General features: G+C 45.2%; 1 pseudogene across 1 annotated transcript; it reads right to left on the bottom strand.

Moving 5' to 3' along the window:
* Positions 1-1,127: 1,127 nt before the first annotated feature.
* LOC308353293 (spermatogenesis-associated protein 31D3-like) lies at positions 1,128-5,111 on the bottom strand (annotated as a pseudogene). Its single transcript has 4 exons — positions 4,965-5,111; positions 2,409-2,454; positions 1,778-1,838; positions 1,128-1,533 (listed from the first exon to the last, which is right to left on the bottom strand). The product of its transcript is annotated as a spermatogenesis-associated protein 31D3-like (transcript).
* Between the last annotated feature and the right edge of the window lie 11,071 nt (positions 5,112-16,182).

The raw sequence follows: 16,182 nt of genomic DNA, 5'->3' as shown, positions 1-16,182 counted from the left end.
CCCAAACTTGGTTGGGGAGGGAATGGGCTGCTGAGGGCAGGTGCTGCCTATTGCACGCAGACGCCCCATTCTTTCCTCTTGGAACTTCCCAACAGCTGTCATGATTTTTGGAGCTTCAGGTGTCCCAGTAAAGGCAGCTCTACCTTTAAGCGGGCCTCTGCTTTCCACAGATGATAGGGGATTATGCTTCTCCTGGGAGCTTTCTTGCCTTTTGCATTCTATCCCAGGAGTAAGCCGTTGCAAAAAATCCTTTATTTATTTATTTATTTTTACTGAAAAGGCTTTCAGAAGGAAGCTGACCCTTCTGTGAAAGGCTTTCAGGAGGCAGCTGACCCTTCTGTGATAGTGTCTGGGAAGGCTGGCTTCCCAGATTTACCTTCAATACCCTGTCCTGAGTAGGGAACCTCTTCTTTGATGCCACATCTTCAGTGGGGAAACTGTCTGTTCTCGGTTGGGATGTTCCCAGTCCTGCATCCCCTCCACCACGCTCTTGTGCCTTGGAACCCGGAGCCCTCATGGTCTTTGCAGCCTGTTGGGGATTCTTATTCTGGCACTTCCTTATGACATGCTTAGGGACCCAGGGCTCCTGCTGTTGTTCCATAGTAATTCCTCTGTCCTCTGGATGGACTCGCAGCACCTGGGAAGCTCTCATGTCCCCGAGGGAGACAACCTGGGCATGAGTCAGTGAAGCCTTATAAGTCAAATGATCTGAGGCAGGGGGCAGACCAGTGTATTGGGCTTGGGCCTGGTCACACTCCCTGTCCTCCAGAGTAAGCTTTAACTCATGAAAGAGTTGTTCTTTGAGATTCAATTATTTAGGATCTTGCGGAATTGGTATGTTTGGTGGGATGGTGGTTTTGACTTGATTCTCATTCCCCTTTATAATTGGGGAGCTAACTGTCTTGTTGGTTGTCAAGATGTTAGGTTATGATTGATGTGTATGAAATTCCTTGGTCCTGAATATCTCCCTGGACTCTGTGGGCACAACAGTATGTTCTGGATTCTTCATCCTTATTACCTGTTGCCCTCCTCTTCTACCACCGGAATTTGCACTCCTACCATTTGGATCACATCTGAATGCACCTTGCCTTGTAGGCAGCCTTGGGGACTGTCTGTTTACTATGGTGTCATGTGTGACAATGGTTCATCGGGAATTTGGAATCCAAGGGAGGAAAGGGCTCTGGTGGCAAAGAATCACCCGGTGGTGAGTGTGGAAAGAAATCAGCCACAGGGATCACTGGGTTAATTGAGAAGATGGAGGCAGGTGGTGGGGAAGGCTCAGACAGTGAAGCTGGTATTAGCTCTCCTAGAGGGACTGCTGAGAAGTCAGGGGAGAGAGAACGATGAAGAAGTCACAGGAGCTGTGGAAGCCAAGGGAGTAGAATCTTCCAGGGCCTGCAGGAACAGCAGCCGATTGATCTCAGCAGTTGTGCTATTACATACCTCACAGGAGGGGTCTGGACATAACAGTTGACAAAAGTGGATGGTATCATGATGCTGGTCGGGGGGCTGCAGGAGACAGGAGGTACAAAACTGCAGCCAGTACCAGAACAAGGGGAGGAGGCCATGCAAGCCTGAGAAGGGAGGGGCTACCTGAAGCCTGATGCCCCTTCAGAATGCCCCACCTTTATGACTTGACAGTGTACTCAGTAGCCTTCACCCCAATATCTGTTCCTATGGCTACCCCCTCCATGGCTATGACAGACTGCAGTAAATCCTGCAAATGCATAAAATGTCTTCTCAGAGGCAACAGGATAGAAGGGGATAAACTGGTCACCTTCTTAAAACGGGGATCAGCTTCCGGGTCTCCTCCACTTCCTGTTGGTACCATCTGTCATCTGGGGAAACAGGAGAATGAGTTATATAGTGAAAGTAGAAACATAGGTATTAACACAGGAGTCCCCTTATGGGACAGCCTCGGGATGTTGGGACTCTGAAAGCCCCAATAATCAATAGATGAGGGCAAATGGCCAATGATGTGAAGCTAGATAGTAATCTTGCTTCCTGTATAAAGTATTTTCAAGTAAATTATCCATGTGATGATCAGACCACCTCTGTGAAGCAGAGAGGTCAGGGAAGACTCCTGAGTATCCATGATGTCACAGAGTTTTCACAAAGACAGGAGACAGAAGTTCTGACTCTTGACATCTCACACGGCCACCTATTGGGCAGCACACATTGCCCAGATCCATCACTGTTTCATGCTCAGTAGTGGTCAGAGCAGGGGATCTGAGAATGATTTTGCACTCTGGCTCTATTTCCATGAGCCTCCCCTCTGAGGCCTCTGTTTCCTGAGAGGGAATGTACCTGGTGGCTCGCATCCTCAAGAGATCATGGACATGAGCCCTCATAGAAAGGACAGGAAGGGTCAGCCTTGGAGAGCTCAGGTGGAATAGGCAGAACCTTACTTTTCAGAGTCCCAACTTTCCTCCTCCTTTTGGCTCTGCCCTGACGCTAGAAGAAAAATGAAAAGAATGAGGGGGGTTGGGACCCATGTCTTACTCTTCTCTCGGAAATGGGAACATTCTTTATCCAAGAATTCTAGGACTTTAATAGAACATTGTGTTCCTTGCTTTTTTCCGTTTTTAAGGTGATAAAATGTTGTCAATATTTACTTCTTTCAAAAATTCAGGGGACGACTTTGGGAGGTTCACACTTGGTATTGCCAGTCAGAAGTCCTTTGTTTAATGAGGACATAGAAAATGAAGCCCAACAGTCACATCTGTGCTGCCTCGGGTAGGACCCTGTATCCTAGGTCATAGCTCAGACCCCACTGTCTTCTCAGAGGCTTAGCAGTGTTCTCCTGATCAGCCCAGCATGAAGGAAGGTTTGATCGAGTGATGCTGGACATGGGAATGTGGCTCGATATGATCAAGTGCTGGGAAACTTTGTTCACTTACACGGACCCCATCCTCTCAAAATACCCCAATCCGGGACTACAAATTCCCTGTGTTTGGGATTTTACCGAAGAACCACCACCATACCCAGAGAGACTGTAGTTTCAAGTAGAAAGCTTAGTCCTTTCTTAACACTTACCCCTGCCAGGCCTCTTTTCCTGGAGGAGTGAATGTCTGTTCTCTTAAGACTTCCCATTTTAGGTGTTTCTCCCACTCTACCAAACTCCTTTTAAACAAACTCCTTTTAAACTCCTTGGCTAAGTGTCTGCCTTGGGCTCAAATCAGGATTCCAGGGTCTTGGGACCTAGCCCCACATTGCACTCCCTGCTTAGCTCTCTACCTGTGCCCCACCCCCACCTCTGCTCACTTGCTTTCTCTTAAATAAAATCTTAAAAATAGATCAATTTGGGATTAGAAATGGAAACCGTAATAATCTGTGTTGAGCACACACCCCCAGGGATTTCTTACTTTTTGGGTGGTTTTGGTTTTCCAAGTTGGAAATGGAATCCCCACCAGGTAGCACAGGAACAGAAGGAGCAATCCCAACCCACACAGGAAGGTGAAGTTGGGATCAATCTCCAAGCATGTTGAGCCAAAGCTCAGATATGGTTTAGTATTGCTATTCAGAAATGAGAGAACATTCCAGTGCTTGAACTCCATTGTCTGAATCACAAGACAGCCTATACTGTGCAAATATATATATGTGCAAATATATATCTTCCCCAGGCTTACATCACAGAGCACTATCACAAAGAGTTTCTGAGGGTGAGGGAGGGGACAATTGAACAAGGTGTGTCCACAGCCCCTCCCCCACCCACTAGCTCAGAAGACCCCTCCACCCCTCCTAGGTCCTTCAGGTCTGCCATCCTATTTTCCTACTCCTTGTCATCATTTATGAAACTTATTAAATTTTCTGTTATTCCATGTATAATTCATATATTACCCATGTGCCTCTTTACTGTTTGAGACCTTGACTTGGGTCTTGCCTTGTCTTGCCTTGGAAGTCTGCAAGACTACCTGGAATTTTTGTTTGTACCCTGACATGTATACTCAGGATCACATAGGTCCTCATATCCATCTTTCATGTAGAATGTGTTTGCCTGGGACACCTGGGTGGCTCAGTCAGTTAAGTAACTGCCCTCAGCTCAGGTCATGATCTCAGGGTCCTGGGATCAAGCTCCACATTGGACTCCTTGATTCACAGGGAGCTTGCTTCCCCCACTCCCTCTGCCTGCAGCTCCCCTGATTGTGTGCTCTCTGTCAAATAAATAAAACCTTTAAAAGAAAATGTGTTTACTTACATGAACCGAGATAAAGACCTTAAAGTTCTTTCACACTCACTTAGTTTTGTACATGTTGCAGTGTTAGGGTCTGTAATCAAAGGAACAAGACTCATACAAAGTGAAGGTCAAGCAAAGCTTTATTTTGCACCAAGCATCGAGAATCAAACTGACCCGTCAGGGCCATCTCTTGCAAAAAGGCGACCCCTCCCAGCCTCACAGACTAACTTTTATAGAGGTAGTTTAGCTGGGCCTATACACAGGTGGCCAATGAGATTGCAATACACAGAGAAAACTGCACAGTCATGTTAGGTCACACACAGGCAGCCAATTGAATTACAATTCACCCTAGTAGATATATGCGTGCCCCACTGATTGGCTGTCTCTACCTGGCCTGACCCGCCCTTGTATCTGGGCTTTGTAAGTCAGTTCCTCTGGGAGGGCCGGATCAATCTAAGTTTACTGCATAAACAACAAAATGGGTCCCTCTGATTAAGTAGGCCCTTACATTCCCCCCTTTTCTTTGGAGATTAGTCAAATCCTTGACTTTTCAGCCAGTTCTATGTTTTATTGAGCATGTAAGTCTAACATTTTTAAGGTTCTAGTTTTCTTTTGTACAAATGACACTAGTGCACAGTCGGCTGATGAGTTAGCCATTTACTGCTTTGTATAACCTTTTCCATTTTTCCTAATTCCGTTCATCTAATTTCCCACCTATACTTTACATAAACAGGTAATGATAGGAGCAATAATACAGTAACAGGTAACAATAGGAGCAACAATAAACCCATAGTCTTTTCAGTCTTAGCTTTAGTCCACGGTCAGCAGGTTCCATTGGCTGCGGCTTCCATCTCTGGGGGACGTCCTTGTCCTCGGCTCGTTTGACGTGACCCGCGTGAACCCAGGCCCTGATGCCTTCTACTTCTATTGCCATGGGGGTAGTCAGGATGGCAGTAAACGGTCCCTTTCAGCGAGGGTCCAAGTTTCCCACTTGGTGGCGATGTATCCAAACCAAGTCCCCGGGTTGGTAAGGATGTGGTTCCACCTCCGCCTCTGTCTCAGTGTGGGCAGTATGGATCCCTGTGAAGGTTCTTTTTAAGACAGACTGTAATGCCTGCAGTGACTGGAGTACAGACTGATCAGTCATTTCTGCTAGGCCAACCTCTTGTAGCCAAGGGCAGAGCGGGGGTGTCTCCTGAACATTATTTCAAATGGGGTCACCAGCAGGCATTGGTGGTATAGTGGTGAGCATAGCTGCCTTTCAAATGGGGTCACCTTGTTTAAGTAGGGTGTATATCGTGCCCTGAGGATGGTGAAAGGATGGAGATCCACCCATCCACCTCCAGTCTCCAGAATTAGCTTTGTCAAGGTCTTTTTAAGAGTCCAGTTCATTCTCTCTACTTGCCCAGAACTCTGGGGCTGGTAGATACAATGTAGTTTCCAATTAGTGCCCACAGCCTTGGCCAATGCCTGTGAGACTGAACTCACAAATGCAGGGCTATTGTCTGACCCAATTGCGAGAGGCAGTCCAAACCTAAGAATTATTTCTTCTAATAGCTTTTGGCTACCACTCCTGCCGTCTCATGTTTGATGGAAAAAGCCTCTACCCAGCCTAAAAAGGTATCTACAAAGATGAACATATACGTGTGCCCATATTTTCCAGGTTTCATTTCTGTAAAATCTATTTCCCATTAAACTCCTGGTTCCTTGCCTCTTTCTCTTTTCCCTCTTCCCATTCTAGTTCCTCCCACATTAACTGCCTGGCATTGAGCACATCTATCAACTATATCCTGAACCATACACCCTAATTTAGAAACCTGGAACTGCTTGCCTATAAGTTCCTTGAGTTTGCATGTCCCCAGATGAGTACCCTGATGTATCTGGTCTACTAACCTCTTACCTAGTCTTCGAGGAAGAATTAACTTTCCTGTTTTAGTCTTAGCCCAGTCCCCTTCATAGTCCAATTTAACCCATTTTTGTAAATACTTTAAATCTTCTTCTGAATAGTTCGGTTTTTCTGGTAGGGCTGGAGCTGGGAGTGTAACCAGCTCTTGCACTGTTTCTTGGGCTGCTTGCTTTGCGGCTCATTTCCTTTTGAAATCAGATCAGTCCCCTTTTGGTGTCCTGGGCAATGCATAACAACCACCTCTTTTGGGTCTCAAATAGCCTGGAGGAGAGCCAATATTTCTCCTGTTTTTAATTCCTTTTCCTTCTGCTGTTAATAGGCCCCTTTCTTTATAAATAGCCCCATGTATATGGACAGTAGCAAAGGCGTACCTGCTCTCCGTATACATGTTGGCGGTTTTACCTTTGGCCATCTGGAGTGCCTTGGTGAGTGCAATCAGCTCCGCTTTTTGCGCCTATGTTCCATGTGGCAGGGCTGCTGTCCAGAGTTCCTGCTCAGGGGAAACCAGCACAGCCCCCACATACCTCTTTCCATTGACCATGTAGCTACTCCTGTCTTGTGAACAGAGTCTTCTCCGCATCCAGAAGGGGAATGTCTCTGAGGTCTGGCCTTACTCCTGTGACTTGGGTTAGGAACTCCCTGCAATCGCGTGGATGGTCAACCAGCTCCTCTGGCAGCAGCGTGGCTGGATTTAGCACTGCCGGGGACTGGAAGGTCACTCTTGGTTCATTGAGGAGCAGGGCCTGATACCCTGTCACTTGGGTGTTCATCATCCATCGGTCAGGTGGAGTCTGGAGAAGGCCCTTGATAGCGTGGGTGGTGGTCAAGATGAGATTTTGACCCAAAGTCAATTTACTTGCATCCTTGACCAGGAGGGCCGTGGCAGCAATTATGTGGAGTCAAGGGGGGAACCCAGCTGCTACTGGATCTAGTTTCTTGCAAGATAGGCTACTGGCCTTTGCCAAGGCCCCAGAGTCTGAGTTAAAACTCCTTTGGCCACCCCTGCTTTTTCATTCACATACAACTGAAAGGGCTTGATAACATCTGGGATGGCCAATGCTGGGGCACTCAGTAAGGCTGTTTGTAATTCCCGAAATGCTCCTTCTGCCTCAGCTGTCCACTCTATCATAGTGAGCCCCCCTTTTGCCAGTTCATAGAGAGATCGGGCAATCTCCACAAACCAAGGTATCCACAGCCTACAATAGCCCACCATCCCAAGAAACTCCCTCACTTGTCGGGATGTGGTGGGGTGGGGGTATCGGGTGATCACCTGTTTCCTGGACTCAGACAGTGAACACACTCCCTCATGGAGATCAAAGCCTAGATAAGTGGCGTGGCTCTGACGGAGCTGTGGTTTCTTTGCTGACACCCGATACCCTTTTTCCTGCAGAGTCTATAAGAGAGCTCTTGTCCCCCGCAAGCATGATTCATAGTCCTCAGCAGCTATCAGCAAGTCATCAACATACTATAACAGAGTGGCTCCCGGATTGGAGGTTCTGTACTCAAGCAAATCCTTGTGTAGAGCCTCGTTGAAGATAGTGGGTGAATTCTTGAATCCTTGGGGAAGTCATGTCCAGGTGAGCTGGCCTTGGAATCCTTCCTGTGGGTCGGACCACTCAAAAGCAAAAAGGGGCTGAGATTCCTTTGCTAAAGATATGCAGAAAAATGCATCTTTGAGATCTAAGATGGTATACACAGTTCTTCTGGGGCCCAGGAGGGAGAGTAGGGTATAGGGGTTAGACACCATCAGGTGGATATCTTCAACCTGTTTATTAACTTCCCGCAAGTCCTGAACGGGTTGGTACTCCCCAGTCTCGGCCTTTCTGATGGACAGCAAAGGTGTGTTCCATGGAGATTTGCAAGGAACTAGGATCCCGTCTCCTCAGAGGCAGTTAATGTGTTTTCTGATCCCTTCCATTGCTTCCTGTGGGAGGGAGTACTGCCAGACACGAACAGCTGTAGCCGTTGCTTTTAATTGTACCACCACTGGAGGCTGTCCCTTGGCCAAGCCAGGGGGCTTCCCTTCTGCCCAGACTTCAGGAAACTTGACCTGCAGGGTTTGGAGAAGGCTCCCCCACTTTGTCTCCTCTAGTTTTGAGACTGGTTCGTAAAGGAGGTATTCATCTACTGCTGCCATAAGCACCTGCACAGTGGGTTGTCCCAAGGTTACAGTCACGTCTCCTTCTGAGAACTGAATGGCAGCCCATAATTTGTGGAGGAGATCTCTTTCCATCAAGTTATATGGGGCATTAGGGAGGACCAAAAATCAGTGTTTAACTACTCCCAAGGCCAAATTTAAAGTCCTCTCTGTTATCCATTTATATCTCTCTGTGCCATTTGCTCCTTGTACCCAGACTTTCTCTCCAGATAGTTTTCCCATAGGTTTAAGTAATGATGAAAATTGGGCTTCTTTGTCCACCAAAAAATCAATTGATTTCCCCTCCACTTTAATTTTTTCCCAAGGTTCAGGGAGGGGATCCGAACCACGGCCCGTTCAGTCTCTGGTGGCCAGCATTGCTATTTTCCTTTTGGGGCACTCTTTGGCCCAATGTCCTTTAAGCACACTGATCTAAATCTAAGTCTTCCAGCCTGCCTCCTCTGTACTTAGGCTTTTTCTTCCATTTACCATCCCCTACCTGCCTTTCCCTTTTCCATTGACCTCTTTCCCCCTGTCTCCTTCCCACCTCATGTAAGCCAAAACCTTAACCAGTTTTTTTGTCTGTTTTTCATCCTCTTGTGCATCCCTGTTGTTAAACACCTTTTCTGCTATTCCCACTAACTCAGTCAGATTCTTCCCTTCAAATCCTTCAATTTTCTGAAGTTTCCTCCTTATATCTGGGGCTGGCTGACTGGCAAAAGCAAGATTCACTGCCCTCTGATTTTCAGGTGCCTCGGGGTTGATTGGGCTATACATTTTATAGGCTTCAATAAGCCTTTCTAGGAAAGCTCCTGGAGACTCATTCTCACCTTGAGTCACCATACTAATTTTAGATAAATTTATGGGTTTCCTTACAGCTGCACAGAGACCTCCTAGTAGGGCCTGGTGGTAGAAGCATAGGCTCTCCTTACCTTCCTCGGAGTTTGGTCCCCAGTCGGGGGGGTTCCCTTGGGCAGTAGTCCTCCATCCGCCGGGGATCGAGGTCCCCGCCAAGTCTCTCACTTATCACCTTATGGGTTTCTTGAATGATGTGATCCCTCTCTTTTGTGTTAAAGAGAGCCATAAGGAGCTGTTGAGTATCCACCCAGGTGGGCTAGTGGGTAAGAAAGACAGTCTCCAAGAGATTAATTAAATCCTGAGGGTGGACAGAAAAGGATTTGTGTTGGGCCTTCCAGTTATAGATGTCAGAAGAGAAGAAAGGGATATAGGTTAGGTGGGGGCGACCTTTCCCATCCGGTGGAACAATCTCATGGAGAGGCAGCAGCGGTGAGGTAAAGGGAGGCAGAGGGGGGTAGGGGAGAGGGGAAGGATCAGAGTGGTCTTTCTGCTTAGTGGTCCCACAGGTGGACACTGACAGCATATGAGGTGGACTGGTAAGGGTGTCTCGGGACCGAGAAGCAGGTTTAGGGGACAGATAAAGGGGAGGGGAATTCTAGAACCTCCACATCTGATGGAGGTAGAACAGTCTTCTTCCCTGGTTCCCCCTCATCTTTCTGTTCTTGTTTTGGTGATCTGACCTGCCTTAGAGGGAGAGAGATGGTTTCATTAGCAAGGGGAAGGTGAGACGTGAGCTATGATGGTGGCTCTTTTATCAGATATCACCAGGCCATGATGTACGGTATTTGGTCTCGATGGAGCTCGAAGACCTCACTCTGGGTAGAGTAGATCTGAGCCAAGGCAAACGTTCCTTCTGGTGGCCACCCTGTGGAGAAAGTGGGCCACTCTAATTGGCAGAGTGTTTTTAGTTTTCCCGGGTAAACCTTGTCACCTGACTGGGTGGCTTTATCTTGAAAATCCTTAAAATGCTGGAGAACAAGATTTAGGGGTGTCACAGGTTCCTTACTCCCTGCTTGCCCCATTTCTCCAAACACAATAAACAACACAACAGACAACAAAAAGATGAGACAAAGACAACTGCAGGCCCAGTGATCCTCATCCAGAGCCTGCTGCTGGTGGGGATTTTCTTGGTTCCCTGTAAACACAACAAACAGCACGACAGACAACAAAAGGACAAAACAAAGACAAACACAGGCCCAGTAGTCCTTAACCTGCCACCGGTGGGGACTTTCTTGATCTTTTGATCGCCCAGGGGGAGTTGAACCCCCTGTCCGCCCAGGGGGACTTGAACCCCCTGACTGCCCAGGGGGACTTGAACCCCCCCGTCGATTGACCAGTGGAGGGATGGGGAGTCTCCACATCCACTCCAGCCCTGGGGAGCATGGTTGCATCCAGCTTCTCCCCGGTGGGCTATACCCTGGATCTCTGCAACCAGACAGACAGGATGCCAAGATCTTACTTCCGGAGGCTTTCCCAGAAATTCTGATGCTGGCTCAGTTCTCGTCGTTTGATCCCGGATGAGCCCTCAATGTTAGGGTCCGTAATCAAAGGAGTGAGACTAATACAAAGCGAAGGTCAAGCAAAGCTTTATTTTGCCCCAAGCACGAGAATCAAACTGACCCATCAGGGCCATCTCTTGCAAAAAGGCGACCCCTCCCAGCCTCACAGACTAACTTTTATAGAGGTAGTTTAGCTGGGCTATACACAGGTGGCCAATGAGATTGCAATACACAGAGAAAACTGCACAGTCATGTTAGGTCACACACGGGCAGCCAATTGAATTACAATTCACCCTAGTAGATATATGCATGCCCCACTGATTGAATGTCTCTCTACCTAGCCTGACCCGCCCTTGTATCTGGGTTTTGCAAGTAAGTTCCCCTGGGAGGGGCAGGGTAAATCTAAGTTTACTGCATAAACAACAAAATGGGTCCCTCTGATTAAGTGGGCCCTTGCACTTGTCTTCGTAAGATGAAATAATTTAGATGGAAAGTCATTATTCTTAGATGATAATATGGTTTGGCAGAAGAAAACATGTTGAGATAGAATTTGTCAAGGTAAAATTTTTTAAATGATTAATTTAGTCATTAATGAAAATATTTTAATAATAACAGCTATTTATAAAGTTGCCAGAAAGATTACTCCTCATTTGACAATTTATAAAGCAGTAATCTTCAGCTATGGCAAATGAAGCCATGGGTGGGCAGCCTTGGATGGAATTTGTAGTAATGACAATGAACTATAGCTAATAACCTGTGGTTGCCCACTCATTCCCTTTCACTTATTTTGCTCACCAACAATCATGGAGGGCAGACTGAGTGATCCTTGGAGCTCATTAAATGAACTTTTATTCTGGACTTTTGTCTCCTTGTTTTCAGCCCCTCTTCTCTCTCTCTTTACTATAACCGAGGCTCAGCAGAAGTAAACTGGTTTTGGGCAGCCCCTTCTCAGGGTAGTCTTTTCTTGGTCATTCTGTCCTATCACTCCTACATTTCACTTTTTGCCTTCTAGAAGTGTATCAGAATCTTTCTGTGGTTGATGACTTCCACAATCTCTTGGCTTTGGTATTAATTTTGGTGTTTCTATCCTTTGATTAAATATGGTTTCTTTTTTTTAAGATTTTATTTATTTATTTGACAGACAGAGAGCACAAGTAGGCAGAGAGGCAGGCAGAGAGAGAGGAGAAAGCAGGCTCCCCACCGAGCAGACAGCCCGATGTGGGGCTCGATCCCAGGACCCTGGGATCATGACCTGAGCCGAAGGCAGAGGCCCCAACCCACTGAGCCACCCAGGTGCCCCTAAATATGGATTCGAAAGGAATAGAAAGTAAATATGTTTGTCTAGTCTGCCATCTTGAACTGAAAATACCTGTTGATTTTAGCATCTAACACTTCCATAGGAAAAAAAAAAGAAAAACCCAACCTCAGCATTCATGGATGTAACATTCAAGATTTCAACTTTTCTTGAGAAATCAGTAAAGATTTAGAATGTAGTAATTTCCTTTTTTTTTTTTTCAAGATTTTCTTTACTTATTTGACAGAGAGAGAGAGAGCACACGAATACATGAGCAGGAGAGGGAGAGGGAGAAGCAGCCTCCCTGCTGAGCAAGGGGCCCAATATGGGACTTGATCCCAGGACCCTGAGATCATGACCTGAGCCGAAGGCAGAGGCTTAACCCACTGAGCCACCCAGGCGCACCTAGGGTTGCTATTATAAGGATTCAGTGAGTTAATATCTGTTAAGTATTTAGGATAGTTCTTGTCATAGTGTCAGCACTACAAATGTGTTTGTTAGCAATGATAAATGCAAATTCCAAGCATAGAACTTTCTCAACTTCCTGTCGTGACTTTGAGATATTTGGTGAAATCAATGAAATTCTTTTCAAGGGAAACAGAAAGATATCTCTATCCAGAAAAATATATTTTTAAATTTTATTTATTTATTTGAGAGACAGAGAACATGAGTGAGGTGAGGGGCAGAGAGAGAATCAGACTCCCTGCGGAGCAGGGAGCCAATGCAGGACTCAATCCAGGACTCCGGGATCATGACCTGAGCCAAAGGCAGGCACTTAACTGACTGAGCCACCCAGGCACCCTGGAAAAATATTTTTTGATTGTCCATGTGGCTAACTTAGGTATTTCACCATAGCCAGTGTTTCCAAATTTCTATGTGACAGCCTGAATTAGCCCAGTGGAAAACTAGAAACTGAACTTCCATTTTAAACCCTTAACCTCAAGGCCTCCCACCCCCATCTCTTACCCATAAACTTTCATTTTTCCTCCATTTTATGAAAATCTACTTCTAAGCCTCTGAAGTCAAGCTTAGCATGGACTTAACACAAAGGCACTATTTATATCAGAGACGATTTTTCAGGCGTGCTTTTGTCTTGGTTTGGTTGCCCTCCTCACACCTGTAGCCTCAGACAAAATCAGGAGATCCATGTCATGGCTCTATTCTTAGTACCTATTTGATTCTGCCAGCCTCAGTTTTCCTATCTGGAAGGGGTATCTGAGGACTCTTCTAACACTCTCGTCTTGGGGATTGCTGAAAAGAACATTTCCAGCTTTATCTCAGGTGAAGTATAGTCTGCTGGGGAAGCCTGGTTACATCACGTCACTCTGGGATCGCAGCAGTGATTAGGTCAGGAAGGCCCCTGCAGGCTCATCACACCCAGGTATTTTCTAGGACTCGAAAATGAATATATTTAGGTCATGAATGATGCAGACCTGTGAGTCTGAACCACTGAAATTTTTTTTCAAGCTACCTTTTCGTTCTTGAGAAATATACGTAGGGAAAATGTCTTGCTTATTACTGACCAAAGTTGTTGCCCATAATGCTATACACAATTTTTAATCTTACAAAATGTATGGGGCCTTTGGTGAGCTCTCACTTAAGGCCTAAACCAGTATTTGGTACAATATGGAAAATGGACTGTTTGCGTCATAATTAGCTCAAGTACTGGTTGACATCCAGATTGTTGTTTCTGTCACAAAACTACAAAATTAGGGCGGTGGGGCCAGAATTATGCATTTTTCATAATTAGTGATTAGTGAGCAGTTCTGGCTTAGCTTAAAACCAATTTGAGTGGCCCCTTTGGCCCCCTTTCTCCTAGGATCATATCCTTATTTTGGTCTCGTAGCTTCCAAACTGAGAAGGGGAGGGGCCAGGGTTCTAGGAAAGGAAGGGACCCAACCAAGTAAATAATATTGAGTTTGAAAATATTTTATTAATGTGCAAATAGTGCAAGGATAAAAAAGAAGCAAAAATTAAAATTTTAGGAAAAATAATTAAAAATCTATATAGGAGAAAATAATAACTGAAAGTATAAAGCTAACTAAAAAAGGCATGATTTTAAGGGGTGTCTGAGTGGCTCATTCAGTTAAGTGTCTGCTTTCAGCTCAGGTCATGATCACAGGTTCCTGGGATTGAGCCCCACATGAGGCTCCCTGCTCAGCGGGGAGCCTGCTTCTCCTTCTCCCTCTGCCCCTCCCCCTACTTGGACTCTCTCTGTCAAATAAAATCTTAAAAAAATATATAGCATGATTTTAAACAGTGGATGCCAAAGACAAGTAGAAGCACCATAATGACAAGAGTAGAAAATACAATCCTACCACACTGTTTTCTCCAGGACTAAGCAATACTTAGTCAATACAGTTTATTGGTTTTCAACTCTTACAGCCAAGCTGTGGATAAAACAGAACACTTTGCTATAATTGTATGGCAAAATGTAAATGCTAACAGCACAAACAAAAGTAAACATGTTATTGACAGAAAGTGAATTGTACAAGGGGAAAGGCAGGGCAGAGCAGCTTATGGGACAGAGTCTCATGCACAGAGAAAATCATGAGATTAGGTTGTAAGTTAATGATGTAAAAAATAAATAATAGCTACTATTTCTTGAGCTCTCCTGTGTGTTAGACTCTAAAGGCTACGAGTGCATTATTATTTGCTTATCACAAGCAACCCCGTAAGGTAGGATGTGATTCTAATTCAAGTGGCCCATCACTGGAACCAGAGCTTTTAGCCCTGTGCTATCGCTTCCCTCACCAATAAAGCCAGCAAATTTATGTTAAGTTACTTACAAAACGGAAGCAGCAAAATTAATTGAATATGAGGTTTTGGAAAGGAAGAGGGAAGGAAAACCGTGGGAGTGGAATTTATCTTCATCATGTTAGGGTGGTAAAAACATTATCTAAAATGGGTCCATGAGGCAGCAGGATAGGCACGATGTTTAGAATCATGGGGGTGACATCAAAGTAGCAAAAACCTGTCTCTGGAGAGAGGGGCTTGAGAGAGAAGTGTTGCATTTCAATATTATTCAAGTTTCTATTATGCTTATGTATTACTTTCATAAACATAAAAGAAAATGTCTGTTTAAGAAATTGCTTCTACTCTTTTGGTGCATCAAAATACGAAATTCAAAATCATCTTTGCCTCTCTCACAGATTTAAATGTTTGCCTTATCAGAATATTACTTTTAGCTTGAAGGCTTTAAAGAAAAAAAAAAGTCAAAATACGAATTTTTAAAAGTTGTCCCTGATAACATTACCAGACATGGCTGAGGTTGAGAGAGAGAACAGGACTATTAGAAGCAAACTAATTTTAACCCTACTTCTGCAGTCAAATGCTCTACCACTGAGCTATACCCCCTCAACCCTACTTCTGAGAGGCAGTTCTGACCACAAAGGGCCAGATATTCTTTGCAGTCAGGGAGCAGGAGCTTTGATCCTCTGGAACTGTAATAAACAACTTAGAGTAAATGAATCAGGCAGCAGTGTGCCTGGAGTGGTCTGGCAGCCTCTGTGTGCTGGTGTTCTTTGTTTTTACAGGGCTAATCGCATAAATGTTGCACTAGACTTAGTGCTGTGCATTTTTAAGCACAGTTATCATATTTTCCCACGTGTTTACTTCATAAAAGTAGGCACTTTTATGCTCCTGTTAAAATGGGATCTCCTATTTGAATTGCCTGGTGAAGGCAACTACAACATTATTGCCTAAGGACCTCATTAAGCATGCATATGTATGTACCCTATCTCCATCCATCTCTTTGGGTGTCTCTCTACTTACCTACCTACTTATCACCTGTGCATCTATCCTTATTAATAGAAGAATAACGACATGGTTTACAAATTACTTCCTTACCTTATTTTAGCCTTCCAAAAATCTTGCAAGGTAAATAGGCCATGGGAGAAAAAAAGCAATGAGTTTGCTGAGACACTTAAAGTTTGGGTCTACCACTTGTCATTGCACAACCAATAAGTGGTTCAGGGAATTCAACCCACATCTCTTTCCTCCTCTCTCCCCTCCCTTTGCTGATTCTATGCCAGCCACGTTAATCTATAACTGTTTCCAGAGGGTATCAGGTACCCCTCCCTCTGGTCTTTGCAGTGATCCTCCTCATCATCTGGAATGCTTTCCCTTCAGATATTTGATTCATTCACCTCCCTCTAGCCTGTTCAAATTCCACTTAGGGAAACTTATCCTGTCCACTGCCTATAATCTCGATGTTCTTTATTCTCCACAGCATTTGTAACTGGCTAATCTACCGGATAACTTACATGCCTGTATTTTTTTCCCCTCCAGCTAGAATGAAGGCTCCACAAA

The sequence above is a fragment of the Martes martes genome (assembly GCF_963455335.1).
Source record: "Martes martes genome assembly, chromosome: 12".
In the NCBI taxonomy this organism is placed as follows: Eukaryota; Metazoa; Chordata; class Mammalia; order Carnivora; family Mustelidae; genus Martes; species Martes martes.
This window is presented reverse-complemented; position numbering and strand designations above follow the sequence as displayed.